The sequence below is a fragment of the Stenella coeruleoalba genome (assembly GCF_951394435.1).
Source record: "Stenella coeruleoalba genome assembly, contig: scaffold_171, whole genome shotgun sequence".
Lineage (NCBI taxonomy): Eukaryota > Metazoa > Chordata > Mammalia > Artiodactyla > Delphinidae > Stenella > Stenella coeruleoalba.
The window spans coordinates 444586-472129 of record NW_027645872.1 but is presented as its reverse complement, the minus strand read 5'-3'; the positions used below and the strand labels follow the sequence as shown (position 1 = coordinate 472129).

At 43.8% G+C, this 27544-nt stretch overlaps 1 long non-coding RNA gene across 1 annotated transcript in view; it reads right to left on the bottom strand.

Moving 5' to 3' along the window:
• Positions 1–7166: 7166 nt before the first annotated feature.
• LOC307181499 overlaps positions 7167–27544 on the bottom strand; it is a 115871-nt gene continuing 95493 nt past the window's right edge. The window contains exon 3 of the long non-coding RNA XR_013826922.1: positions 7167–7207. This is a non-coding gene — a long non-coding RNA (uncharacterized lncRNA). The remainder of the gene's footprint in view (positions 7208–27544) is intronic.

The window sequence follows — 27544 nt, the reverse complement described above, 5'->3', positions numbered from 1 at the left end:
CAATGAGAGGCTAGCTGGAGGTGTCTGGACGGGCAAATTTAACTCATTTCCCACCAGGAAGAGGAATTAACCAAAGGCTCATCATGCCGTGCCAGAACCAGATTAGGGCCTGAAGGCATCCTGCGGTGTTGCGGCCAGGTCACAAGAAAGCGAGTTGAAGAAAGGAGCTCAGGGGCACTGTAATTCACAAACCTGCAGAGTTATAAATGACAGCTATCGTCCAAAAATAGACTGAAGTAAGGCTGCCAAGAGGACTTGAAAGCGGGGCAGAATTGCAGGAAACCGATTTCAGGAGGTAGACTGGAATTGCATTGAAAGGATAGGAAAAGAGGCAGAACGTCCACAATGATGCACTTGGCCAAAAAGGGCGTATGCGTTTTTCCCTGAATATATTCAGGAAAAAACGCATACGCCCTTTTTGGCCAACCAAGCAAGCTTGCAAAGGAAATCTGCACTACAATGAAGTCTCACTTCCCCCCGGTCAAAAGGGCCATCTGAAAAAAGTGTAAAATCCAGAAAGGCAGGACAGGCCATGGAGAACTGGGAGCCTTGTTATGCTGATGGGCGGGATGTAAATTGCCAACAGACACTCCGGAGAAGTGTATGGTGTTTCCTGAAATAACTAAAAAACAAAGCAACAGAACCTAGGGCACTTCCACTTATGGTCCTATAGCTTAGGGAAATTAAAATCAAAAAGACACAGCCACCCCAAAGTTTGGAACGGCTCTGTTTACAACAACCGCGTTTACAGTACAAGTTCAACATCGCAGAAAGTGAAAAATGGATAAAGAAGTTGTGGTATTTACTTACAAAGCAATATCACTCAGCAATGAAATCTGTGTCATCAGGCCCTTAGCAGCACAATGAGTGGATTCAGGTATGATGATTCTAACTGAAATAAGTCACACAGAAAAAGAAACATCATAAGATATCACTAATACACGGAATGTAAACTTGGCTACACAGGAACTGCATTCCAAAACAGAACAGGGTCTCAAATTTAGAAAACCAACTTATGCTTGCTTAAGGGGAAAGGTGAGTTGGGGTGCTGCATAAAACCAGAGATTGAAATGAGCACAGATAAAGTTCCTTAAGCCAAATATGGAATAGACAAGAGCTACTCCTTGCTCAACGAAATGGACTCAACACCGCATATTAAACGCCTAAGAATGTACCTGACTAGTAAGTATCTTAAAACCTATGGATTGCTATGTCTCCAAAAGAGAATCAAGCGTGTGTACAGGGGCATAAACGCAGCAGTAATAGGATTGGAGAGGTTCGGTGAGCAAATGAAGACCCTTTGAAGTCATATTGCATGGTACCCATTACACGGTTCTCAACTCTCCAGGTTTAAGGTATTCTTCCTTCAGCTAAAACATGCATGTGGAACCCAGAGTATGATCAACCGTGTGAACGGGAGACGTGTTCAAATATGTCTCAGTTTTCCTCCCCTGGTAATCGGGTGCAACATTCCAGACGCTTTACTAACACTCTCCCCACTTGGAGAGTCAGTCCCTTTAACCTCCTGTTTGGCCCAGTTTGCAATTTCTGCGGAAGATGAACAGGAATAGCGAGAACCAATGAGAGGCTAGCTGGAGGTGTCTGGACGGGCAAATTTAACTCTCATTTCCCACCAGGAAGAGGAATTAACCAAAGGCTCAGCATGCCGGGCCGGAACCAGATTAGGGCCTGAAGCCATCCTGCGGTGTTGCGGCCAGCTCACAAGAAAGCGAGTTGAAGAAAGGAGCTCAGGGGCACTGTAATTCACAAACCTGCAGAGTTATAAATGACAGCTATCGTCCAAAAATAGACTGAAGTAAGGCTGCCAAGAGGACTTGAAAGCGGGGCAGAATTGCAGGAAACCGATTTCAGGAGGTAGAATGGAGTTGCATTGAAAGCATAGGAAAAGAGGCAGAACGTCCACAATGATGCACTTGGCCAAAAAGGGCGTATGCGTTTTTTCCTGAATATATTCAGGAAAAACGCATACGCCCTTTTTGGCCAACCAAGCAAGCTTGCAAAGGAAATCTGCACTACAATGAAGTCTCACTTCCCCCCGGTCAAAAGGGCCATCTGAAAAAAGTGTAAAATCCAGAAAGGCAGGACAGGCCATGGAGAACTGGGAGCCTTGTTATGCTGATGGGCGGAATGTAAATTGCCAAGAACCACTTGGGAGAAGTGTATGGTGTTTCCTGAAACAACTAAAAAACAAAGCAACAGAACCTAGGGCACTTCCACTTATGGTCCTATAGCTTAGGGAAATTAAAATGAAAAAGACACACCCACCCCAAAGTTTGGAACGGCTCTGTTTACAAGAACCTTGTTTACAGTACAAGTTCAACATCGCAGAAAGTGAAAAATGGATAAAGAAGTTGTGGTATTTACTTACAAAGCAATATCACTCAGCAATGAAATCTGTGTCATCAGGCACTTAGCAGCACAATGAGTGGATTCAGGTATGATGATTCTAACTGAAATAAGTCACACAGAAAAAGAAACATCATAAGATATCAGTAATACACGGAATGGAAACTTGGCTACACAGGAACTGAATTACAGAACAGAACAGGATCTCAAATTTAGAAAACCAACTTATGCTTGCTTAAGGGGAAAGGTGAGTTGGGGTGCTGCATAAAACCAGAGATTGAAATGAGCACAGATAAAGTTCCTTAAGCCAAATATGGAATAGACAAGAGCTACTCCTTGCTCAACGAAATGGACTCAACACCCCATATTAAACGCCTAAGAATGTACCTGACTAGTAAGTATCTTAAAACCTATGGATTGCTATGTCTCCAAAAGAGAATCAACCGTGTGTACAGGGGCACAAACGCAGCAGTGATAGGATTGGAGAGGTTCGGTGAGCAAATGAAGACCCTTTGAAGTCATATTGCATGGTACCCATTACACGGGTCTCAACTCTCCAGGTTTAAGGTATTCTTCCTTCAGCTAAAACATGCATGTGGAACCCAGAGTATGATCAACCGTGTGAATGGGAGACGTGTTCAAATATGTCTCAGGTTTCCTCCCCTGGTACTCGGGTGCAACATTCCAGATGCTTTACTAACACTCTCCCTACTTGGAGAGTCAGTGCCTTTAACCTCCTGTTTGCCGCAGTTTGCAATTTCTGCGGAAGATGAACAGGAATAGCGAGAACCAATGAGAGACTACCTGGAGGTGTCTGGATGGGCAAATTTAACTCTCATTTCCCACCATGAAGAGGAATTAACCAAAGGCTCAGCGTGCTGTGCCGGAACCAGATTAGGGCCTGAAGACATCCTGCGGTGTTGCGGCCAGGTCACAAGAAAGCGAGTTGAAGAAAGGAGCTCAGGGGCACTGTAATTCACAAACCTGCAGAGTTATAAATGACAGCTATCGTCCAAAAATAGACTGAAGTAAGGCTGCCAAGAGGACTTGAAAGTGGGGCAGAATTGCAGGAAACCGATTTCAGGAGGTAGACTGGAATTGCATTGAAAGCATAGGAAAAGAGGCAGAACGTCCACAATGATGCACTTGGCCAAAAAGGGCGTATGCGTTTTTTCCTGAATATATTCAGGAAAAAACGCATACGCCCTTTTTGGCCAACCAAGCAAACTTGCAAAGGAAATCTGCACTACAATGAAGTCTCACTTCCCCCCGGTCAAAAGGGCCATCTGAAAAAAGGGTAAAATCCAGAAAGGCAGGACAGGCCATGGAGAACTGGGAGCCTTGTTATGCTGATGGGCGGGATGTAAATTGCCAACAGACACTCGGGAGAAGTGTATGGTGTTTCCTGAAACATCTAAAAAACAAAGCAACAGAGCCTAGGGCACTTCCACTTATGGTCCTATAGATTAGGGAAATTAAAATCAAAAAGACACAGCCACCCCAAAGTTTGGGACGCCTCTGTTTACAAGAACCTCGTTTACCGTACAAGTTCAATATCACAGAAAGTGAAAAATGGATAAAGAACTTGTGGTACTTACGTACAATGCAGTATCACTCAGCAATGAAATCTATGTCATCAGGCCCGTAGCAGCATAATGAGTGGATTCAGGTACGATGATTCTAACTGAAATAAGTCACACAGAAAAAGAAACATCATAAGATATTAGTAATACACGGAACGTAAACTTGGCTACACAGGAACTGAATTACAGAACAGAACAGGTTCTCAAATTTAGAAAACCAACTTATGCTTGCTTAAGGGTAAAGGTGAGTTGGGGTGCTGCATAAAACCAGAGATTGAAATGAGCACAGATAAAGTTCCTTAAGCCAAATATGGAATAGACAAGAGCTACTCCTAGCTCAATGAAATGGACTCAACACCGCATATTAAACGCCTAAGAATGTACCTGACTAGTAAGTATCTTAAAACCTATGGATTGCTATGTCTCCGAAAGAGAATCAAGCATGTGTACAGGGGCATAAACGCAGCAGTGATAGGATTGGAGATGTTCGGTGAGCAAATGAAGACCCTTTGAAGTCATATTGCATGGTACCCATTCCACGGGTTTCAACTACCCAGGTTTTAGGTATTCTTCCTTCAGCTAAAACATGCATGTGGAACCCAGAGTATGATCAACCATGTGATCGGGAGACGTGTTCAAATATGTCTCAGTTTTCGTACCCTGGTACCCGGGTGCAACATTCCAGATGCTTTACTAACACTCTCCCCACTTGGAGAGTCAGCGCCTTTAACCTCCTGTTTGGCCCAGTTTGCAATTTCTGCGGAAGATGAACAGGAATAGCGAGAACCAATGAGAGGCTAGCTGGAGGTGTCTGGACAGGCAAATTTAACTCTCATTTCCCACCAGGAAGAGGAAATAACCAAAGGCTCAGCGTGCCGTACCGGAACCAGATTAGGGCCTGAAGCCATCCTGCGGTGTTGCGGCCAGCTCAAAAGAAAGCGAGTTGAAGAAAGGAGCTCAGGGGCACTGTAATTCACAAACCTGCAGAGTTATAAATGACAGCTATCGTCCAAAAATAGACTGAAGTAAGGCTGCCAAGAGGACTTGAAAGCGGGGCAGAATTGCAGGAAACCGATTTCAGGAGGTAGACTGGAGTTGCATTGAAAGCATAGGAAAAGAGGCAGAACGTCCACAATGATGCACTTGGCCAAAAAGGGCGTATGCGTTTTTTCCTGAATATATTCAGGAAAAAACGCATACGCCCTTTTTGGCCAACCAAGCAAGCTTGCAAAGGAAATCTGCACTACAATGAAGTCTCACTTCCACCCGGTCAAAAGGGCCATCTGAAAAAAGTGTAAAATCCAGAAAGGCAGGACAGGCCATGGAGAACTGGGAGCCTTGTTATGCTGATGGGCGGGATGTAAATTGCCAAGAACCACTTGGGAGAAGTGTAAGGTGTTTCTTGAAACAACTAAAAAACAAAGCAACAGAACCTAGGGCACTTCCACTTATGGTCCTATAGCTTAGGGAAATTAAAATCAAAAAGACACAGCCACCCCAAAGTTTGGAACGGCTCTGTTTACAAGAACCTCGTTTACAGTACAAGTTCAACATCGCAGAAAGTGAAAAATGGATAAAGAAGTTGTGGTATTTACTTACAAAGCAATATCACTCAGCAATGAAATCTGTGTCATCAGGCCCTTAGCAGCACAATGAGTGGATTCAGGTATGATGATTCTAACTGAAATAAGTCACACAGAAAAAGAAACATCATAAGATATCAGTAATACACGGAATGTAAACTTGGCTACACAGGAACTGAATTACAGAACAGAACAGGGTCTCAAATTTAGAAAACTAACTTATGCCTGCTTAAGGGGAAAGGTGAGTTGGGGTGCTGCATAAAACCAGAGATTGAAATGAGCACAGATAAAGTTCCTTAAGCCAAATATGGAATAGACAAGAGCTACTCCTTGCTCAACGAAATGGACTCAACACCGCATATTAAACGCCTAAGAATGTACCTGACTATTAAGTATCTTAAAACCTATGGATTGCTATGTCTCCGAAAGAGAAACAAGCATGTGTACAGGGGCATAAACGCAGCAGTGATAGGATTGGAGAGGTTCGTGAGCAAATGAAGACCCTTTGAAGTCACATTGCATGGTACCCATTCCACGGGTTTCAACTACCCAGGTTTAAGGTATTCTTCCTTCAGCTAAAACATGCATGTGGAACCTAGAGTATGATCTACCATGTGATCGGGAGACGTGTTCAAATATGTCTCAGTTTTCGTACCCTGGTACTCGGGTGCAACATTCCAGACGCTTTACTAACACTCTCCCCACTTGGAGAGTCAGTCCCTTTAACCTCCTGTTTGGCCCAGTTTGCAATTTCTGTGGAAGATGATCAGGAATGGCAAGAACAAATGAGAGGCTAGCTGGAGGTTTCTGGATGGGCAAATTTAACTCTCATTTCCCACCAGGAAGAGGAATTAACCAAAGGCTCAGCATGCCGTGCCAGAACCAGATTAGGGCCTGAAGACATCCTGCGGTGTTGCGGCCAGGTCACAAGAAAGCGAGTTGAAGAAAGGAGCTCAGGGGCGCTGTAATTCACAAACCTGCAGAGTTATAAATGACAGCTATCGTCCAAAAATAGACTGAAGTAAGGCTGCCAAGAGGACTTGAAAGCGGGGCAGAATTGCAGGAAACCGATTTCAGGAGGTAGACTGGAATTGCATTGAAAGCATAGGAAAAGAGGCAGAACGTCCACAATGATGCACTTGGCCAAAAAGGGCGTATGCGTTTTTTCCTGAATATATTCAGGAAAAAACGCATACGCCCTTTTTGGCCAAAGAAGCAAACTTGCAAAGGAAATCTTCACTACAATGAAGTCTCACCTTCTCCCCGGTCAAAAGGGCCATCTGAAAAAAGTGTAAAATCCAGAAATGCAGGACAGGCCATGGAGAACTGGGAGCCTTGTTATGCTGATGGGCGGGATGTAAATTGCCAACAGACACTCAGGAGAAGTGTATGGTGTTTCCTGAAACATCTAAAAAACAAAGCAACAGAGCCTAGGGGACTTCCACTTATGGTCCTATAGCTTAGGGAAATTAAAATCAGAAAGACACAGCCACCCCAAAGTTTGGGACGCCTCCGTTTACAAGAACCTCGTTTACCGTACAAGTTCAATATCAGAGAAAATGAAAAATGGATAAAGAACTTGTGGTACTTACGTACAATGCAGTATCACTCAGCAATGAAATCTATGTCATCAGGCCCGTAGCAGCATAATGAGTGGATTCAGGTATGATGATTCTAAGTGAAATAAGTCACACAGAAAAAGAAACATCATAAGATATCACTAATACACGGAATGTAAACTTGGCTACACAGGAACTGCATTCCAAAACAGAACAGGGTCTCAAATTTAGAAAACCAACTTATGCTTGCTTAAGGGTAAAGGTGAGTTGGGGTGCTGCATAAAACCAGAGATTGAAATGAGCACAGATAAAGTTCCTTAAGCCAAATATGGAATAAACAAGAGCTAGTCCTTGCTCAACGAAATGGACTCAAAACCCCATATTAAACGCCTAAGAATGTACCTGACTAGTAAGTATCTTAAAACCTATGGAATGCTATGTCTCCGAAAGAGAATCAAGCATGTGTACAGGGGCATAAACGCAGCAGTGATAGGATTGGAGAGGTTCGGTGAGCAAATGAAGACCCTTTGAAGTCATATTGCATGGTACCCGTTCCACGGGTTTCAACTACCCAGGTTTAAGGTATTCTTCCTTCAGCTAAAACATGCGTGTGGAACCTAGAGTATGATCAACCATGTGATCGGGAGACGTGTTCAAATATGTCTCAGTTTTCGTACGCTGGTACACGGGTGCAACATTCCAGACGCTTTACTAACACTCTCCCGACTTGGAGAGTCAGTCCCTTTAACCTCCTGTTTGGCCCGGTTTGCAATTTCTGCGGAAGATGAAAAGGAATAGCGAGAACCAATGAGAGACTAGCTGGAGGTGTCTGGACGGGCAAATTTAACTCTCATTTCCCACCAGGAAGAGGAATTAAACAAAGGCTCAGCGTGCCGTGCCGGAACCATATTAGGGCCTGAAGCCATCCTGCGGTGTTCTGCCCAGCTCAAAAGAAAGCGAGTTGAAGAAAGGAGCTCAGGGGCACTGTAATTCACAAACCTGCAGAGTTATAAATGACAGCTATCGTCCAAAAATATACTGAAGTAAGGCTGCCAAGAGGACTTGAAAGCGGGGCAGAAATGCAGGAAACCGATTTCAGGAGGTAGACTGGAATTGCATTGAAAGCATAGGAAAAGAGGCAGAACGTCCACAATGATGCACTTGGCCAAAAAGGGCGTATGCGTTTTTTCCTGAATATATTCAGGAAAAAACGCATACGCCCTTTTTGGCCAACCAAGCAAGCTTGCAAAGGAAATCTGCACTACAATGAAGTCTCACTTCCCCCCGGTGAAAAGGGCCATGTGAAAAAAGTGTAAAATCCAGAAAGGCAGGACAGGCCATGGAGAACTGGGAGCCTTGTTATGCTGATGGGCGGGATGTAAATTGCCAACAGACACTCGGGAGAAGTGTATGGTGTTTCCTGAAACATCTAAAAAACAAAGCAACAGAGCCTAGGGCACTTCCACTTATGGTCCTATAGCTTAGGGAAATTAAAATCAAAAAGACACAGCCACCCCAAAGTTTGGAACGGCTCTGTTTACAAGAATCTCGCTTACAGTACAAGTTCAATATCACAGAAAGTGAAAAATGGATAAAGAACTTGTGGTACTTACGTACAATGCAGTATAACTCAACAATGAAATCTATATCATCAGGCCCGTAACAGCATAATGAGTGGATTCAGGTATGATGATTCTAACTGAAATAAGTCACACAGAAAAAGAAACATCATAAGATATCACTAATACACGGAATATAAACATGGCTACACAGGAACTGAATTCCAAAACAGAACAGAGTCTCAAATTTAGAAAACCAACTTATGCTTGCTTAAGGGGAAACGTGAGTTGGGGTGCTGCATAAAACCAAAGATTGAAATAAGCACAGATGAAGTTCCTTAAGCCAAATATGGAATAGACAAGAGCTACTCCTTGCTCAACGAAATGGACTCAACACCCCATATAAAACGCCTAAGAATGTACCTGACTAGTAAGTATCTTAAAACCTATGGATTGCTGTGTCTCCAAAAGAGAATCAAGCGTGTGTACAGGGGCATAAACGCAGCAGTGATAGGATTGGAGAGGTTCGGTGAGCAAATGAAGACCCTTTGAAGTCATATTGCATGGTACCCATTCCACGAGTTTCAACTACCAAGGTTTAAGGTATTCTTCCTTCAGCTAAAACATGCATGTGGAACCTAGAGTATGATCAACCATGTGATCGGGAGACGTGTTCAAATATGTCTCAGTTTTCGTACGCTGGTACTCGGATGCAACATTCCAGACGCTTTACTAACAATCTCCCCACGTGGAGAGTCAGCGCCTTTAACCTCCTGTTTGGCCCAGTTTGCAATTTCTGATGAAGATGAACAGGAATAGCGAGAACCAATGAGAGACTAGCTGGAGGTGTCTGGACGGGCAAATTTAACTCTCATTTCCCACCAGGAAGAGGAATTAACCAAAGGCTCAGCGTGCCGTGCCGGAACCAGATTAGGGCCTGAAGCCATCCTGCGGTGTTGCGGCCAGCTCACAAGAAAGCGAGTTGAAGAAAGGAGCTCAGGGGCACTGTAATTCACAAACCTGCAGAGTTATAAATGACAGCTATCGTCCAAAAATATACTGAAGTAAGGCTGCCAAGAAGACTTGAATGCGGGTCAGAATTGCAGGAAACCGATTTCAGGAGGTAGACTGGTATTGCATTGAAAGCATAGGAAAAGAGGCAGAACGTCCACAATGATGCACTTGGCCAAAAAGGGCGTATGCGTTTTCTCCTGAATATATTCAGGAAAAAACGCATACGCCCTTTTTGGCCAACCAAGCAAGCTTGCAAAGGAAATCTGCACTACAATGAAGTCTCACTTCCCCCTGGTCAAAAGGGTCATCTGAAAAAAGTGTAAAATCCAGAAAGGTAGGACAGGCCATGGACAACTGGGAGCCTTGTTATGCTGATGGGCGGGATGTAAATTGCCAACAGACACTCGGGAGAAGTGTATGGTGTTTCCTGAAACATCTAAAAAACAAAGCAACAGAGCTTAGGGCACTTCCACTTATGGTCCTATAGCTTAGGGAAATTAAAATCAAAAAGACACAGCCACCCCAAAGTTTGGGACGCCTCTGTTGACAAGAACCTCGTTTACAGTACAAGTTCAACATCACAGAAAGTGAAAAATGGATAAAGAAGTTGTGGTATTTACTTACAAAGCAATATCACTCAGCAATGAAATCTATGTCATCAGGCCCTTAGCAGCACAATGAGTGGATTCAGGTATGATGATTCTAACTGAAATAAGTCACACAGAAAAAGAAACATCATAAGATATCAGTAATACATGGAATGTAAACTTGGCTACACAGGAACTGAAATACAGAACAGAAGAGGGTCTGAAATTTAGAAAACCAACTTATGCTTGCTTAAGGGGAAAGGTGAGTTGGGGTGCTGCATAAAACCAGAGATTGAAATGAGCACAGATAAAGTTCCTTAAGCCAAATATGGAATAGACAAGAGCAACTCCTTGCTCAACGAAATGAACTCAACACCGCATATTAAACGCCTAAGAATGTACCTGACTAGTAAGTATCTTAAAACCTATGGATTGCTATGTCTCCGAAAGAGAATCAAGCATGTGTACAGGGGCATAAACGCAGCAGTGATAGGATTGGAGAGGTTCGGTGAGCAAATGAAGACCCTTTGAAGTCATATTGCATGGTACCCATTCCACGGGTTTCAACTACCCAGGTTTAAGGTATTCTTCCTTCAGCTAAAACATGCATGTGGAACCTAGAGTATGATCAACCGTGTGATCGGGAGACGTGTTCAATTATGTCTCAGTTTTCGTACCCTGGTACTCGGGTGCAACATTCCAGAAGCTTTACTAACACTCTCCCCACCTGGAGAGTCAGCGCCTTTAACCTCCTGTTTGGCCCAGTTTGCAATTTCTGCGGAAGATGAACAGGAATAGTGAGAACCAATGAGAGACTAGCTGGAGGTGTCTGGACGGGCAAATTTAACTCTCATTTCCCACCAGGAAGAGGAAATAACCAAAGGCTCAGCGTGCCGTGCCAGAACCAGATTAGGGCCTGAAGCCATCCTGCGGTGTTGCGGCCAGCTCACAAGAAACGAGTTGAAGAAAGGAGCTCAGGGGCACTGTAATTCACAAACCTGCAGAGTTATAAATGACAGCTATCGTCCAAAAATATACTGAAGTAAGGCTGCCAAGAGGACTTGAAAGCAGGGCAGAATTGCAGGAAACTGATTTCAGGAGGTAGACTGGAATTGCATTGAAAGGATAGGAAAAGAGGCAGAACGTCCACAATGATGCACTTGGCCAAAAAGGGCGTATGCGTTTTTTCCTGAATATATTCAGGAAAAAACGCATACGCCCTTTTTGGCCAAACAAGCAAGCTTGCAAAGGAAATCTGCACTACAATGAAGTCTCACTTCCCCCGGTCAAAAGGGCCATCTGAAAAAAGTGTAAAATCCAGAAAGGCAGGACAGGCCATGGAGAACTGGGAGCCTTGTTATGCTGATGGGCGGGATGTAAATTGCCAACAGACACTCGGGAGAAGTGTATGGTGTTTCCTGAAACATCTAAAAAACAAAGCAACAGAGCCTAGGGCACTTCCACTTATAGTCCTATAGCTTAGGGAAATTAAAATCAAAGAGACACAGCCATGCCAAAGTTTGGGACGCCTCTGTTTACAAGAACCTCGTATACCGTACAAGTCCAATATCACAGAAAGTGAAAAATGGATAAAGAACTTGTGGTACTTACGTACAATGCAGTATCACTCAGCAATGAAATCTATGTCATCAGGCCCGTAGCAGCATAATGAGTGGATTAAGGTACGATGATTCTAACTGAAATAAGTCACACAGAAAAAGAAACATCATAAGGTATCACTAATACACGGAATGTAAACTTGGCTACACAGGAACTGAATTCCAAAACAGAACAGGGTCTCAAATTTAGAAGACCAACTTATGCTTGCTTAAGGGGAAAGGTGAGTTGGGGTGCTGCATAAAACCAGAGATTGAAATGAGCACTTATAAAGTTCCTTAAGCCAAATATGGAATAGACTAGAGCTACTCCTTGCTCAACGAAATTGACTCAACACCGCATATTAAACGCCTAAGAATGTACCTGACTAGTAAGTATCTTAAAACCTATGGATTGCTATGTCTCCAAAAGAGAATCAAGCGTGTGTACAGGGGAATAAACGCAGCACTGATAGGATTGGAGAGGTTCGGTGAGCAAATGAAGACCCTTTGAAATCATATTGCATGGTACCCTTTACACGGGTCTCAACTCTCCCGGTTTAAGGTATTCTTCCTTCAGCTAAAACATGCATGTGGAACCCAGAGTATGATCAACCATGTGAACGGGAGACGTGTTCAAATATGTCTCAGTTTTCCTCCCCTGGTACTCGGGTGCAACATTCCAGACGCTTTACTAACACTCTCCCGACTTGGAGACTCAGTCCCTTTAACCTGCTGTTTGGCCCAGTTTGCAATTTCTGCGGAAGATGAACAGGAATAGCGAGAACCAATGAGAGACTAGCTGGAGGTGTCTGGACGGGCAAATTTAACTCTCATTTCCCACCAGGAAGACGAATTAACCAAAGGCTCAGCGTGCCGTGCCGGAACCAGATTAGGGCCTGAAGCCAACCTGCGCTCTTGCGGCCAGGTCTCAAGAAAGCGAGTTGAAGAAAGGAGTTCAGGGGCACTGTAATACACAAACCTGCAGAGTTATAAATGACAGCTATCGTCCAAAAATATACTGAAGTAAGACAGCCAAGAGGACTTGAAAGTGGTGCAGGATTGCAGGAAACCGATTTCAGGAGGTAGACTGGAATTGCACTGAGAGCGTAGGAAAAGTGGTAGAACGTCCACAATGATGCACTTGGCCAAAAATTGCGTATGCGTTTTTTCCTGAGGAAAAAACGCATACGCCATTTTTGGCCAACCAAGCAAGCTTGCAAAGGAAATCTGCACTACAATGAAGTCTCACTTCCCCCCGGTCAAAAGGGCCATCGGAAAAAAGTGTAAAATCCAGAAAGGCAGGACAGGCCATGGAGAACTGGGAGCCTTGTTATGCTGATGGGCGGGATGTAAATTGCCAACAGACACTCGGGAGAAGTGTATGGTGTTTCCTGAAACATCTAAAAAACAAAGCAACAGAGCCTAGGGCACTTCCACTTATGGTCCTATAGCTTAGGGAAATTAAAATCAAAAAGACACAGCCACCCCAAAGTTTGGGACGCCTCTGTTTACAAGAACCTCGTTTACAGTACAAGTTCAATATCACAGAAAGTGAAAAATGGATAAAGAACTTGTGGTACTTACGTACAATGCAGTATCACTCAGCAATGAAATCTATGTCATCAGGCCCATAGCAGCATAATGAGTGGATTCAGGTATGATTATTCTAACTGAAATAACTCACACAGAAAAAGAAACATCATAAGATATCACTAATACACGGAATGTAAACTTGGCTACACAGGAACTGAATTCCAAAACAGAACAGGGTCTCAAATTTAGAAACCCAACTTATGCTTGCTTAAGGGGAAAGGTGAGTTGGGGTGCTGCATAAAACCAGAGATTGAAATGAGCACAGATAAAGTTCCTTAAGCCAAATATGGAATAGACAAGAGCTACTCCTTGCTCAACGAAATGGACTCAACACCCCATATTAAACGCCTAAGAATGTACCTGACTAGTAAGTATCTTAAAACCTATGGATTGCTATGTCTCCAAAAGAGAATCAAGCGTGTGTACAGGGGCATAAACGCAGCAGTGATAGGATTGGAGAGGTTCGGTGAGCAAATGAAGACCCTTTGAAGTCATATTGCATGGTACCCATTCCACGGGTCTCAACTCTCAAGGTTTAAGGAATTCTTCCTTCAGCTAAAACATGCATGTGGAACTCAGAGTATGATCAACCGTGTGAACAGGAGACGTGTTCAAATATGTCTCAGTTTTCCTCCCCTGGTACTCGGGTGCAACATTCCAGACGCTTTACTAACACTCTCCCCACCTGGAGAGTCAGCGCCTTTAACCTCCTGTTTGGCCCAGTTTGCAATCTGCGGAAGATGAACAGGAATAGGGAGAACCAATGAGAGACTAGCTGGCGGTGTCTGGACGGGCAAATTTAACTCTCATTTAACACCAGGAAGAGGAAATAACCAAATGCTCAGCGTGCCGTGCCGGAACCAGATTAGGGCCTGAAGCCATCCTGTGGTGTTGCGGCCAGGTCACAAGAATGCAAATTGAAGAAAGGAGCTCAGGGGCACTGTAATTCACAAACATGCAGAGTTATAAATGACAGCTATCGTCCAAAAATAGACTGAAGTAAGGCTGCCAAGAGGACTTGAAAGCGGGGCAGAATTGCAGGAAACCGATTTCAGGAGGTAGACTGGAATTGCATTGAAAGCATAGGAAAAGAGGCAGAACGTCCACAATGATGCACTTGGTCAAAAAGGGCGTAAGCGTTTTTTCCTGAATATATTCAGGGAAAAACGCATACGCCCTTTTTGGCCAACCAAGCAAACTTGCAAAGGTAATCTGCACTACAATGAAGTCTCACTTCCCCCTGGACAAAAGGGCCATCTGAAAAAAGTGTAAAATCCAGAAAGGCAGGACAGGCCATGGAGAACTGGGAGCCTTGTTATGCTGATGGGCGGGATGTAAATTGCCAACAGACACTCGGGAGAAGTGTATGGTGTTTCCTGAAACATCTAAAAAACAAAGCAACAGAGCCTAGGGCACTTCCACTTATGGTCCTATAGCTTAGGTAAATTAAAATCAAAAAGACACAGCCACCCGAAACTTTGGGACGCCTCTGTTTACAAGAACCTCGTTTACAGTACAAGTTCAATATCACAAAAAGTGAAAAATGGATAAAGAAATTGTGGTACTTACGTACAATGCAGTATCACTCAGCAATGAAATCTGTGTCATCAGGCCCGTAGCAGCATAATGAGTGGATTCAGGTACGATGATTCTAACTGAAATAAGTCACACAGAAAAAGAAACATCATAATATATCACTAATACACATAATGTAAACTTGGCTACACAGGAACTGAATTCCAAAACAGAACAGGGTCTCAAATTTAGAACACCAACTTATGCTTGCTTAACGGGAAAGGTGAGTTGGGGTGCTGCATAAAACCAGAGATTGAAATGAGCACAGATAAAGTTCCTTAAGCCAAATATGGAATAGACAAGAGCTACTCCTTGCTCAACGAAATGGAGTCAACACCTCATATTAAACGCCTAAGAATGTACCTGACTAGTAAGTATCTTATAACCTATGGATTGCTATGTCTCCAAAAGAGAATCAAGCGTGTGTACAGGGGAATAAACGCAGCACTGATAGGATTGGAGAGGTTCGGTGAGCAAATGAAGACCCTTTGAAATCATATTGCATGGTACCCTTTACACGGGTCTCAACTCTCCCGGTTTAAGGTATTCTTCCTTCAGCTAAAACATGCATGTGGAACCCAGAGTATGATCAACCATGTGAACGGGAGACGTGTTCAAATATGTCTCAGTTTTCCTCCCCTGGTACTCGGGTGCAACATTCCAGACGCTTTAGTAAGACTCTCCCCACTTGGAGAATCAGCGCCTTTAAACTCCTGTTTGGCCCAGTTTGCAATTTCTGCGGAAGATGAACAGGAATGGGGAGAACCAATGAGAGACTAGGTGGAGGTGTCTGGACGGGCAAATTTAACTCTCATTTCCCACCAGGAAGAGGAATTAACCAAAGGCTCAGCGTGCCGTGCCAGAACCAGATTAGGGCCTGAAGCAATCCTGCGGTGTTGCGGCCAGCTCACAAGAAAGCGAGTTGAAGAAAGGAGCTCAGGGGCACTGTAATTCACAAACCTGCAGAGTTATAAATGACAGCTATCGTCCAAAAATATACTGAAGTAAGGCTGCCAAGAGGACTTGAAACCGGGACAGAATTGCAGGAATCCGATTTAAGGAGTTAGACTGGAATTGCATTGAAAGCATAGGAAAAGAGGCAGAGCGTCCACAATGATGCGCTTGGCCAAAAAGAGCGTATGCGTTTTTTCCTGAATATATTCAGGAAAAAACGCATACGCCCTTTTTGGCCAACCAAGCAAGCTTGCAAAGGAAATCTGCACTACAATGAAGTCTCACTTCCCCCCGGTCAAAAGGTCCATCTGAAAAAAGTGTAAAATCCAGAAAGGCAGGACAGGCCATGGAGAACTGGGAGCCTTGTTATGCTGATGGGCGGGATGTAAATTGCCAACAGACACTCGGGAGAAGTGTATGGTGTTTCCTGAAACATCTAAAAAACAAAGCAACAGAGCCTAGGGCACTTCCACTTATGGTCCTATAGCTTAGGGAAATTAAAATTAAAAAGACACAGCCACCCCAAAGTTTGGGACGCCTCTGTTTACAAGAACCTCGTTTACAGTACAAGTTCAACATCGCAGAAAGTGAAAAATGGATAAAGAAGTTGTGGTATTTACTTACAAAGCAAATTCGCTCAGCAATGAAATGTATGTCATCAGGTCCTTAGCAGCACAATGAGTGGATTCAGGTATGATGATTCTAACTGAAATTAGTCACACAGAAAAATAAACATCATAAGATATCAGTAATACACGGAATGTAAACTTGGCTACATAGGAACTGAATTACAGAACAGAACAGGGTCTCAAATTTAGAAAACCAACTTATGCTTGCTTAAGGGGAAAGGTGAGTTGGGGTGCTGCATAAAACCAGAGATTGAAATGAGCACAGATAAAGTTCCTTAAGCCAAATATGGAATAGACAAGAGCTACTCCTTGCTCAACGAAATGGACTCAACAACCCATATTAAACGCCTAAGAATGTACCTGACTAGTAAGTATCTTAAAACCTATGGATTGCTATGTCTCCAAAAGAGAATCAAGCGTGTGTACAGGGGTATAAACGCAGCACTGATAGGATTGGAGAGGTTCGGTGAGCAAATGAAGACCCTTTGAAGTCATATTGCATGGTACCCATTCCACGGGTCTCAACTCTCCAGGTTTAAGGTATTCTTCCTTCAGCTAAAACATGCATGTGGAACCCAGAGTATGATCAACCGTGTGAACGGGAGAATTGTTCAAATATGTCTCAGTTTTCCTCCCCTGGTACTCGGGCGCAACATTCCAGATGCTTTACTAACACTCTCCCCACTAAGAGAGTCAGCGCCTTTAAACTCCTGTTTGATCCAGTTTGCAACTTCTGCGGAAGATGAACAGGAATAGGGAGAACCAATGAGAGACTAGCTGGAGGTGTCTGGACGGGCAAATTTAACTCTTATTTCCCACCAGGAAGAGGAAATAACCAAAGGCTCAGCGTGCCGTGCCGGAACCAGATTAGGGCCTGAAGCCATCCTGTGGTGTTGCGGCCAGCTCAAAAGAAAGCGAGTTGAAGAAAGGAGCTCAGGGGCACTGTAATTCACAAACCTGCAGAGTTATAAATGACAGCTATCGTCCAAAAATATACTGAAGTAAGGCTGCCAAGAGGACTTGAAAGCGGGGCAGAATTGCAGGAAACCGATTTCAGGAGGTAGACTGGAATTGCATTGAAAGCATAGGAAAAGAGGCAGAACGTCCACAATGATGCACTTGGCCAAAAAGGGCGTATGCGTTTTTTCCTGAATATATTCAGGAAAAAACGCATACGCCCTTTTTGGCCAACCAAGCAAACTTGCAAAGGAAATCTGCACTACAATGAAGTCTCACTTCCCCCGGTCAAAAGGGCCATCTGAAAAAAGTGTAAAATCCAGAAAGGCAGGACAGGCCATGGAGAACTGGGAGCCTTGTTATGCTGATGGGCGGGATGTAAATTGCCAACAGACACTCGGGAGAAGTGTATGGTGTTTCCTGAAACATCTAAAAAACAAAGCAACAGAGCCTAGGGCACTTCCACTTATGGTCCTATAGCTTAGGGAAATTAAAATCAAAAAGACACAGCCACCCCAAAGTTTGGGACACCTCTGTTTACAAGAACCTCGTTTACAGTACAAGTTCAACATCGCAGAAAGTGAAAAATGGATAAAGAAGTTGTGGTACTTACTTACAAAGCAATATCACTCAGCAATGAAATCTATGTCATCAGGCCCTTAGCAGCACAATGACTGGATTCAGGTATGATGATTCTAACTGAAATAAGTCACACAGAAAAAGAAACATCATAAGATATCAGTAATACACGGAATGTAAACTTGGCTACACAGGAACTGAATTAAAGAACAGAACAGGGTCTCAAATTTAGAAAACCAACTTATGTTTGCTTAAGGGTAAAGGTGAGTTGAGGTGCTGCATAAAACCAGAGATTGAAATGAGCACAGATAAAGTTCCTTAAGCCAAATATGGAATAGACAAGAGCTACTCCTTGCTCAATGAAATGGACTCAACACTGCATATTAAACGCCTAAGAATATACTTGACTAGTAAGTATCTTAAAACCTATGGATTGCTATGTCGCTGAAAGAGAATGAAGCATGTGTACAGGGGCATGAACGCAGCAGTGATAGGATTGGAGAGGTTCGGTGAACAAACGAAGACCCTTTGAAGTCATATTGCATGGTACCCATTACACGGGTCCCAACTCTCCAGGTTTAAGGAATTCTTCAGCTAAAACATGCATGTGGAACCCAGAGTATGATCAACCGTGTGAACAGGAGACGTGTTCAAATATGTCTCAGTTTTCCTCCCCTGGTACTCGGGTGCAACATTCCAGACGCTTTACTAACAATCTCCCCACTTGGAGAGTCAGCGCCTTTAACCTCCTGTTTGGCCCAGTTTGCAATTAATGCAGAAGATGAACAGGAATAGCGAGAACCAATGAGAGACTAGCTGGAGGTGTCTGGACGGGCAACTCTAACTCTCATTTCCCACCAGGAAGAGGAAATAACCAAAGACTCATCGTGCCATGCCTGAACAAGATTAGGGCCTGAAGCCATCCTGCGGTGTTGCAGCCAGCTCACAAGAAAGCGAGTTGAAGAAAGGAGCTCAGGGGCACTGTAATTCACAAACCTGCAGAGTTATAAATGACAGCTATCGTCCAAAAATATACTGAAGGAAGGCTGCCAAGAGGACTTGAAAGCGGGGCAGAATTGCAGGAAACCGATTTCAGGAGGTAGACTGGAATTGCATTGAAAGCATAGGAAAAGAGGCAGAACGTCCACAATGATGCACTTGGCCAAAAAGGGCATATGCGTTTTTTCCTGAATATATTCAGGAAAAAACGCATACGCCCTTTTTGGCCAACCAAGCAAGCTTGCAAAGGAAATCTGCACTACAATGAAGTCTCACTTCCCCCCGGTCAAAAGGGCCATCGGAAAAAAGTGTAAAATCCAGAAAGGCAGGACAGGCCATGGACAACTGGGAGCCTTGTTATGCTGATGGGCGGGATGTAAATTGCCAACAGACACTCGGGAGAAGTGTATGGTGTTTCCTGAAACATCTAAAAAACAAAGCAACAGAGCCTAGGGCACTTCCACTTATGGTCCTATAGCTTAGGGAAATTAAAATCAAAAAGACACAGCCACCCCAAAGTTTGGGACGCCTCTGTTTACAAGAACCTCGTTTACAGTACAAGTTCAATATCACAAAAAGTGAAAAATGGATAAAGAACTTGTGGTACTTACGTACAATGCAGTATCACTCAGCAATGAAATCTATGTCATCAGGCCCATAGCAGCATAATGAGTGGATTCAGGTATGATTATTCTAACTGAAATAACTCACACAGAAAAAGAAACATCATAAGATATCACTAATACACGGAATGTAAACATGGCTACACAGGAACTGAATTCCAAAACAGAACAGGGTCTCAAATTTAGAAACCCAACTTATGCTTGCTTAAGGGGAAAGGTGAGTTGGGGTGCTGCATAAAACCAGAGATTGAAATAAGCACAGATAAAGTTCCTTAAGCCAAATATGGAATAGACAAGAGCTACTCCTTGCTCAACGAAATGGACTCAACACCCCATATTAAACGCCTAAGAATGTACCTGACTAGTAAGTATCTTAAAACCTATGGATTGCTATGTCTCCGAAAGAGAATCAAGCGTGTGTACAGGGGCATAAACGCAGCAGTGATAGGATTGGAGAGGTTCGGTGAGCAAATGAAGACCCTTTGAAGTCATATTGCATGGTACCCATTACACGGGTTTCAACTACCCGGGTTTAAGGTATTCTTCCTTCAGCTAAAACATGCATGTGGAACCTAGAGTATGATCAACCATGTGATCGGGAGACGTGTTCAAATATGTCTCAGTTTTCGTACGCTGGTACTCGGGTGCAACATTCCAGATGCTTTACTAACACTCTCCCCACTTGGAGAGTCAGTCCCTTTAACCTCCTGTTTGGCCCAGTTTGCAATTTCTGCGGAAGATGAACAGGAATAGCGAGAACCAATGAGAGACTAGCTGGAGGTGTCTGGACGGGCAAATTTAACTCTCATTTCCCACCAGGAAGAGGAATTAACCAAAGGCTCAGCATGCCGTGCCGGAACCAGATTAGGGCCTGAAGCCATCCTGCGGTGTTGCGGCCAGCTCACAAGAAAGCGAGTTGAAGAAAGGAGCTCAGGGGCACTGTAATGCACAAACCTGCAGAGTTATAAATGACAGCTATCGTCCAAAAATATACTGAAGTAAGGCTGCCAAGAGGACTTGAAAGCGGGGCAGAATTGCAGGAAACCGATTTCAGGAGGTAGACTGGAATTGCATTGAAAGCATAGGAAAAGAGGCAGAGCGTCGACAATGATGCACTTGGCCAAAAAGGGCGTATGCGTTTTTTCCTGAATATATTCAGGAAAAAACGCATACGCCCTTTTTGGCCAACCAAGCAAACTTGCAAAGGAAATCTGCACTACAATGAAGTCGCACTTCCCTCCGGTCAAAAGGACCATCTCAAAAAAGTGTAAAATCCAGAAAGGCAGGACAGTCCATGGAGAACTGGGAGCCTTGTTATGCTGATGGGCGGGATGTAAATTGCACACAGACACTCAGGAGAAGTGTATGGTGTTTCCTGAAACATCTAAAATACAAAGCAACAGAGCCTAGGGCACTTCCACTTATGGTCCTATAGCTTAGGGAAATTAAAATCAAAAAGACACAGCCACCTCAAAGTTTGGGAGGCCTCTGTTTACAAGAACCTCGTTTACCGTACAAGTTCAATATCACAGAAAGTGAAAAATGGATAAAGAAATTGTGGTACTTACGTACAATGCAGTATCACTCAGCAATGAAATCTATGTCATCAGGCCCGTAGCAGCATAACGAGTGGATTCAGGTACGATGATTCTAACTGAAATAAGTCACACAGAAAAAGAAACATCATAAGATATCACTAATACACGGAATGTAAACTTGGCTACACAGGAACTGGATTCCAAAACAGAACAGGGTCTCAAATTTAGAAAACCAACTTATGCTTGCTTAAGGGGAAAGGTGAGTTGGGGTGCTGCATAAAACCAGAGATTGAAATGAGCAAAGATAAAGTTCCTTAAGCCAAATATGGAATAGACAAGAGCTACTCCTTGCTCAACGAAATGGACTCAACACCGCATATTAAACGCCTAAGAATGTACCTGACTAGTAAGTATCTTAAAACCTATGGATTGCTATGTCTCCGAAAGAGAATCAAGCATGTGTACAGGGGCATAAACGCAGCAGTGATAGGATTGGAGAGGTTCGGTGAGCAAATGAAAACCCTTTGAAGTCACATTGCATGGTACCCATTCCCGGGTTTCAACTCTGCAGGTTTAAGGTATTCTTCCTTCAGCTAAAACATGCATGTGGAACCTAAAGCATGATCAACCATGTGATCGGGAGACGTGTTCAAATATGTCTCAGTTTTCATACCCTGGTACTCGTGTGCAACATTCCAGACGCTTTACTAACACTCTCCCCACTTGGAGAGTCAGCGCCTTTAACCTCCTGTTTGGCCCAGTTTGCAATTTCTGCGGAAGATGAACAGGAATAGCGAGAACCAATGAGAGACTAGCTGGAGGTGTCTGGACGGGCAAATTTAACTCTCATTTCCCACCAGGAAGAGGAATTAACCAAAGGCTCAGCGTGCCGTGCCGGAACCAGATTAGGGCCTGAAGCCATCCTGCGGTGTTGCGGCCAGCTCACAAGAAAGCGAGTTGAAGAAAGGAGCTCAGGGGCACTGTAATTCACAAACCTGCAGAGTTATAAATGACAGCTATCGTCCAAAAATATACTGAAGTAAGGCTGCCAAGAGGACTTGAAAGCAGGGCAGAATTGCAGGAAACCGATTTCAGGAGGTAGACTGGAATTGCATTGAAAGCATAGGAAAAGAGGCAGAGCGTCCACAATGATGCACTTGGCCAAAAAGGGCGTATGCGTTTTTTCCTGAATATATTCAGGAAAAAACGCATACGCCCTTTTTGGCCAACCAAGCAAACTTGCAAAGGAAATCTGCACTACAATGAAGTCGCACTTCCCCCCGGTCAAAAGGAGCATCTGAAAAAAGTGTAAAATCCAGAAAGGCAGGACAGTCCATGGAGAACTGGGAGCGTTGTTATGCTGATGGGCGGGATTTAAATTGCACACAGACACTCGGGAGAAGTGTATGGTGTTTCCTGAAACATCTAAAAAACAAAGCAACAGAGCCTAGGGCACTTCCACTTATGGTCCTATAGCTTAGGGAAATTAAAATCAAAAAGACACAGCCACCCCAATGTTTGGGAGGCCTCTGTTTACAAGAACCTCGTTTACCGTACAAGTTCAATATCACAGAAAGTGAAAAATGGATAAAGAAATTGTGGTACTTACGTACAATGCAGTATCACTCAGCAGTGAAATCTATGTCATCAGGCCCGTAGCAGCATAATGAGTGGATTCAGGTACGATGATTCTAACTGAAATAAGTCACACAGAAAAAGAAACATCATAAGATATCAGTAATACACGGAATGTAAACTTGGCTACACAGGAACTGGATTCCAAAACAGAACAGGGTCTCAAATTTAGAAAACCAACTTATGCTTGCTTAAGGGGAAAGGTGAGTTGGGGTGCTGCATAAAACCAGAGATTGAAATGAGCACAGATAAAGTTCCTTAAGCCAAATATGGAATAGACAAGAGCTACTCCTTGCTCAACGAAATGGACTCAACACCGCATATTAAACGCCTAAGAATGTACCTGACTAGTAAGTATCTTAAAACCTATGGATTGCTATGTCTGCAAAAGAGAATCAAGCATGTGTACAGGGGCATAAACGCAGCAGTGATAGGATTGGAGAGGTTCGGTGAGCAAATGAAGACCCTTTGAAGTCATATTGCATGGTACCCATTCCACGGGTTTCAACTCTCCAGGTTTAAGGTATTCTTCCTTCAGCTAAAACATGCATGTGGAACCTAGAGTATGATCAACCATGTGATCGGGAGACGTGTTCAAATATGTCTCAGTTTTCGTACCCTGGTACTCGGGTGCAACATTCCAGACGCTTTACTAACACTCTCCCTACTTGGAGAGTCTGTCCCTTTAACCTCCTGTTTGGCCCAGTTTGCAATTGCTGCGGAAGATGAACAGGGATAGCGAGAACCAATGAGAGACTAGCTGGAGGTGTCTGGACGGGCAAATTTAACTCTCATTTCCCACCAGGAAGAGGAATTAACCAAAGGCTCAGCGTGCCGTGCGGGAACCAGATTAGGGCTTGAAGCCATCCTGCTGTGTTGCGGCCAGGTCACAAAAAAGCGAGTTGAAAAAAGGAGCTCAGGGGCACTGTAATTCACAAACCTGCAGAGTTATAAATGACAGCTATCGTCCAAAAATATACTGAAGTAAGGCAGCCAAGAGGACTTGAAAGCCGGGCAGAATTGCAGGAAACCGATTTCAGGAGGTAGACTGGAATTGCATTGAAAGCATAGGAAAAGAGGCAGAACGTCCACAATGATGCACTTGGCCAAAAAGGGCGTATGCGTTTTTTCCTGAATATATTCAGGAAAAAACGTATACGCCCTTTTTGGCCAACCAAGCAAGCTTGCAAAGGAAATCTGCACTACAATGAAGTCTCACTTCCCCCCGGTCAAAAGGGCCATCTGAAAAAAGTGTAAAATCCAGAAAGGCAGGACAGTCCATGGAGAACTGGGAGCCTTGTTATGCTGATGGGCGAGATGTAAATTGCCAACAGACACTTGGGAGAAGTGTATGGTGTTTCCTGAAACATCTAAAAAAACAAAGCAACAGAGCCTAGGGCACTTCCACTTATGGTCCTATAGCTTAGGGAAATTAAAATCAAAAAGACACAGCCATCCCAAAGTTTGGAACGGCTCTGTTTACAAGAACCTCGTTTACAGTAGAAGTTCAACATCCCAGAAAGTGAAAAATGGATAAAGAAGATGTGGTATTTACTTACAAAGCAATATCACTCAGCAATGAAATCTATGTCATCAGGCCCGTAGCAGCATAATGAGTGGATTCAGGTACGATGATTCTAACTGAAATAAGTCACACAGAAAAAGAAACATCATAAGATATCACTAATACACGGAATGTAAACTTGGTTACACAGGAACTGAATTCCAAAACAGAACAGGGTCTCAAATTTAGAAAACCAACTTATGCTTGCTTAAGGGGAAAGGTGAGTTGGGGTGCTGCATAAAACCAGAGATTGAAATGAGCACAGATAAAGTTCCTTAAGCCAAATATGGAATAGACAAGAGGTACTCCTTGCTCAACGAAATGGACTCAACATCCCATATTAAACGCCTAAGAATGTACCTGACTAGTAAGTATCTTAAAACCTATGGATTGCTATGTCTCCAAAAGAGAATCAAGCGTGTGTACAGGGGCATAAACGCAGCAGTGATAGGATTGGAGAGGATCGGTGAGCAAATGAAGACCTTTGAAGTCATATTGCATGGTACCCATTCCACGGGTCTCAACTCTCCAGGTTTAAGGTATTCTTCCTTCAGCTAAAACATGCATGTGGAACCCAGAGTATGATCAACCATGTGAACGGGAGACGTGTTCAAATATGTCTCAGTTTTCGTACCCTGGTACTCGGGTGCAACATTCCAGACGCTTTACTAACACTCTCCCCACTTGGAGAGTCAGCGCCTTTAACCTCCTGTTTGGCCCAGTTTGCAATTTCTGTGGAAGATGAACAGGAATAGCGAGAACCAATGAGAGACTAGCTGGAGGTGTCTGGACGGGCAAATTTAACTCTCATTTCCCACCAGGAAGAGGAAATAACCAAAGGCTCAGCGTGCCGTGCCGGAACCAGATTAGGGCCTGAAGCCATCCTGCGGTGTTGCGGCCAGCTCAAGAGAAAGCGAGCTGAAGAAAAGAGCTCAGGGGCACTGTAACTCACAAACCTGCAGAGTTATAAATGACAGCTATCGTCCAAAAATATACTGAAGTAAGGCTGCCAAGAGGACTTGAAAGCGGGGCAGAATTGCAGGAAACCGATTTCAGGAGGTAGACTGGAATTTCATTGAAAGCATAGGAAAAGAGGCAGAACGTCCACAATGATGCACTTGGCCAAAAAGGGCGTATGCGTTTTTTCCTGAATATATTCAGGAAAAAAACGCATACGCCCTTTTTGGCCAACCAAGCAAGCTTGCAAAGGAAATCTGAACTACAATGAAGTCTCACTTCCCCCCCGGTCAAAAGGGCCATCTGAAAAAAGTGTAAAATCCAGAAAGGCAGGACAGGCCATGGAGAACTGGGAGCCTTGTTATGCTGATGGGCGGGATGTAAATTGCCAACAGACACTCGGGAGAAGTGTATGGTGTTTCCTGAAACATCTAAAAAACAAAGCAACAGAGCCTAGGGCACTTCCACTTATGGTCCTATAGCTTAGGGAAATTAAAATCAAAAAGACACAGCCACCCCAAAGTTTGGGACGCCTCTGTTTACAAGAACCTCGTTTACAGTACAAGTTCAACATCGCAGAAAGTGAAAAATGGATAAAGAACTTGTGGTACTTACGTACAATGCAGTATCACTCAGCAATGAAATCTATGTCATCAGGCCCATAGCAGCATAATGAGTGGATTCAGGTACGATGATTCTAACTGAAATAAATCACACAGAAAAAGAAACATCATAAGATATCACTAATACACGGAATGTAAACTTGGCTACACAGGAACTGAATTCCAAAACAGAACAGGGTCTCAAATTTAGAAAACCAACTTATGCTTGCTTAAGGGGAAAGGTGAGTTGGGGTGCTGCATAAAACCAGAGATTGAAATGAGCACAGATAAAGTTCATTAAGCCATTATGGAATAGACAAGAGGTACTCCTAGCTCAACGAAATGGACTCAACACCCCATATTAAACGCCTAAGAATGTACCTGACTTGTAAGTATCTTAAAACCTATGGATTGCTATGTCTCCAAAAGAGAATCAAGCGTGTGTACAGGGACATAAACGCAGCAGTGATAGGATTGGAGAGGTTCGGTGAGCAAATGAAGACCTTTGAATTCATATTGCATGGTACCCATTCCACGGGTCTCAACTCTCCAGGTTTAAGGTATTCTTCCTTCAGCTAAAACATGCATGTGGAACCCAGAGTACGATGAACCATGGGAACGGGAGATGTGTTCAAATATGTCTCAGTTTTCCTCCCCTGGTACTCGGGTGCAACATTCCAGACACTTTACTAACACTCTCCCCACTTGGAGAGTCAGCGCCTTTAACCTCCTGTTTGGCCCAGTTTGCAATTTCTGTGGAAGATGAACAGGAATAGGGAGAACCAATGAGAGACTAGCTGGAGGTGTCTGGACGGGCAAATTTAACTCTCATTTCCCACCAGGAAGAGGAATTAACCAAAAGCTCAGTGTGCCGTGCCTGAACCAGATTAGGGCCTGAAGCCATCCTGCGGTGTTGCGGCCAGCTCACAAGAAAGCCAGTTGAAGAAAGGAGCTCGGGGACACTGTAATGCAGAAACCTGCAGAGTTATAAATGACAGCTATCGTCCAAAAATATACTGAAGTAAGGCTGCCAAGAGGACTTGAAAGCAGGGCAGAATTGCAGGAAACCGATTTCAGGAGGTAGACTGGAATTGCATTGAAAGCATAGGAAAAGAGGCAGAACGTCCAGAATGATGCACTTGGCCAAAAAGGGCGTATGCGTTTTTTCCTGAATATATTCAGGAAAAAACGCATACGCCCTTTTTGGCCAACCAAGCAAGCTTGCAAAGGAAATCTGCACTACAATGAAGTCTCACTTCCCCCCGGTCAAAAGGGCCATCTGAAAAAAGTGTAAAATCCAGAAAGGCAGGACAGGCCATGGAGAACTGGGAGCCTTGTTATGCTGATGGGCGGGATGTAAATTGCCAACAGACACTCGGGAGAAGTGTATGGTGTTTCCTGAAACATCTAAAAAACAAAGCAACAGAGCCTAGGGCACTTCCACTTATGGTCCTATAGATTAGGGAAATTAAAATCCAAAAGACACAGC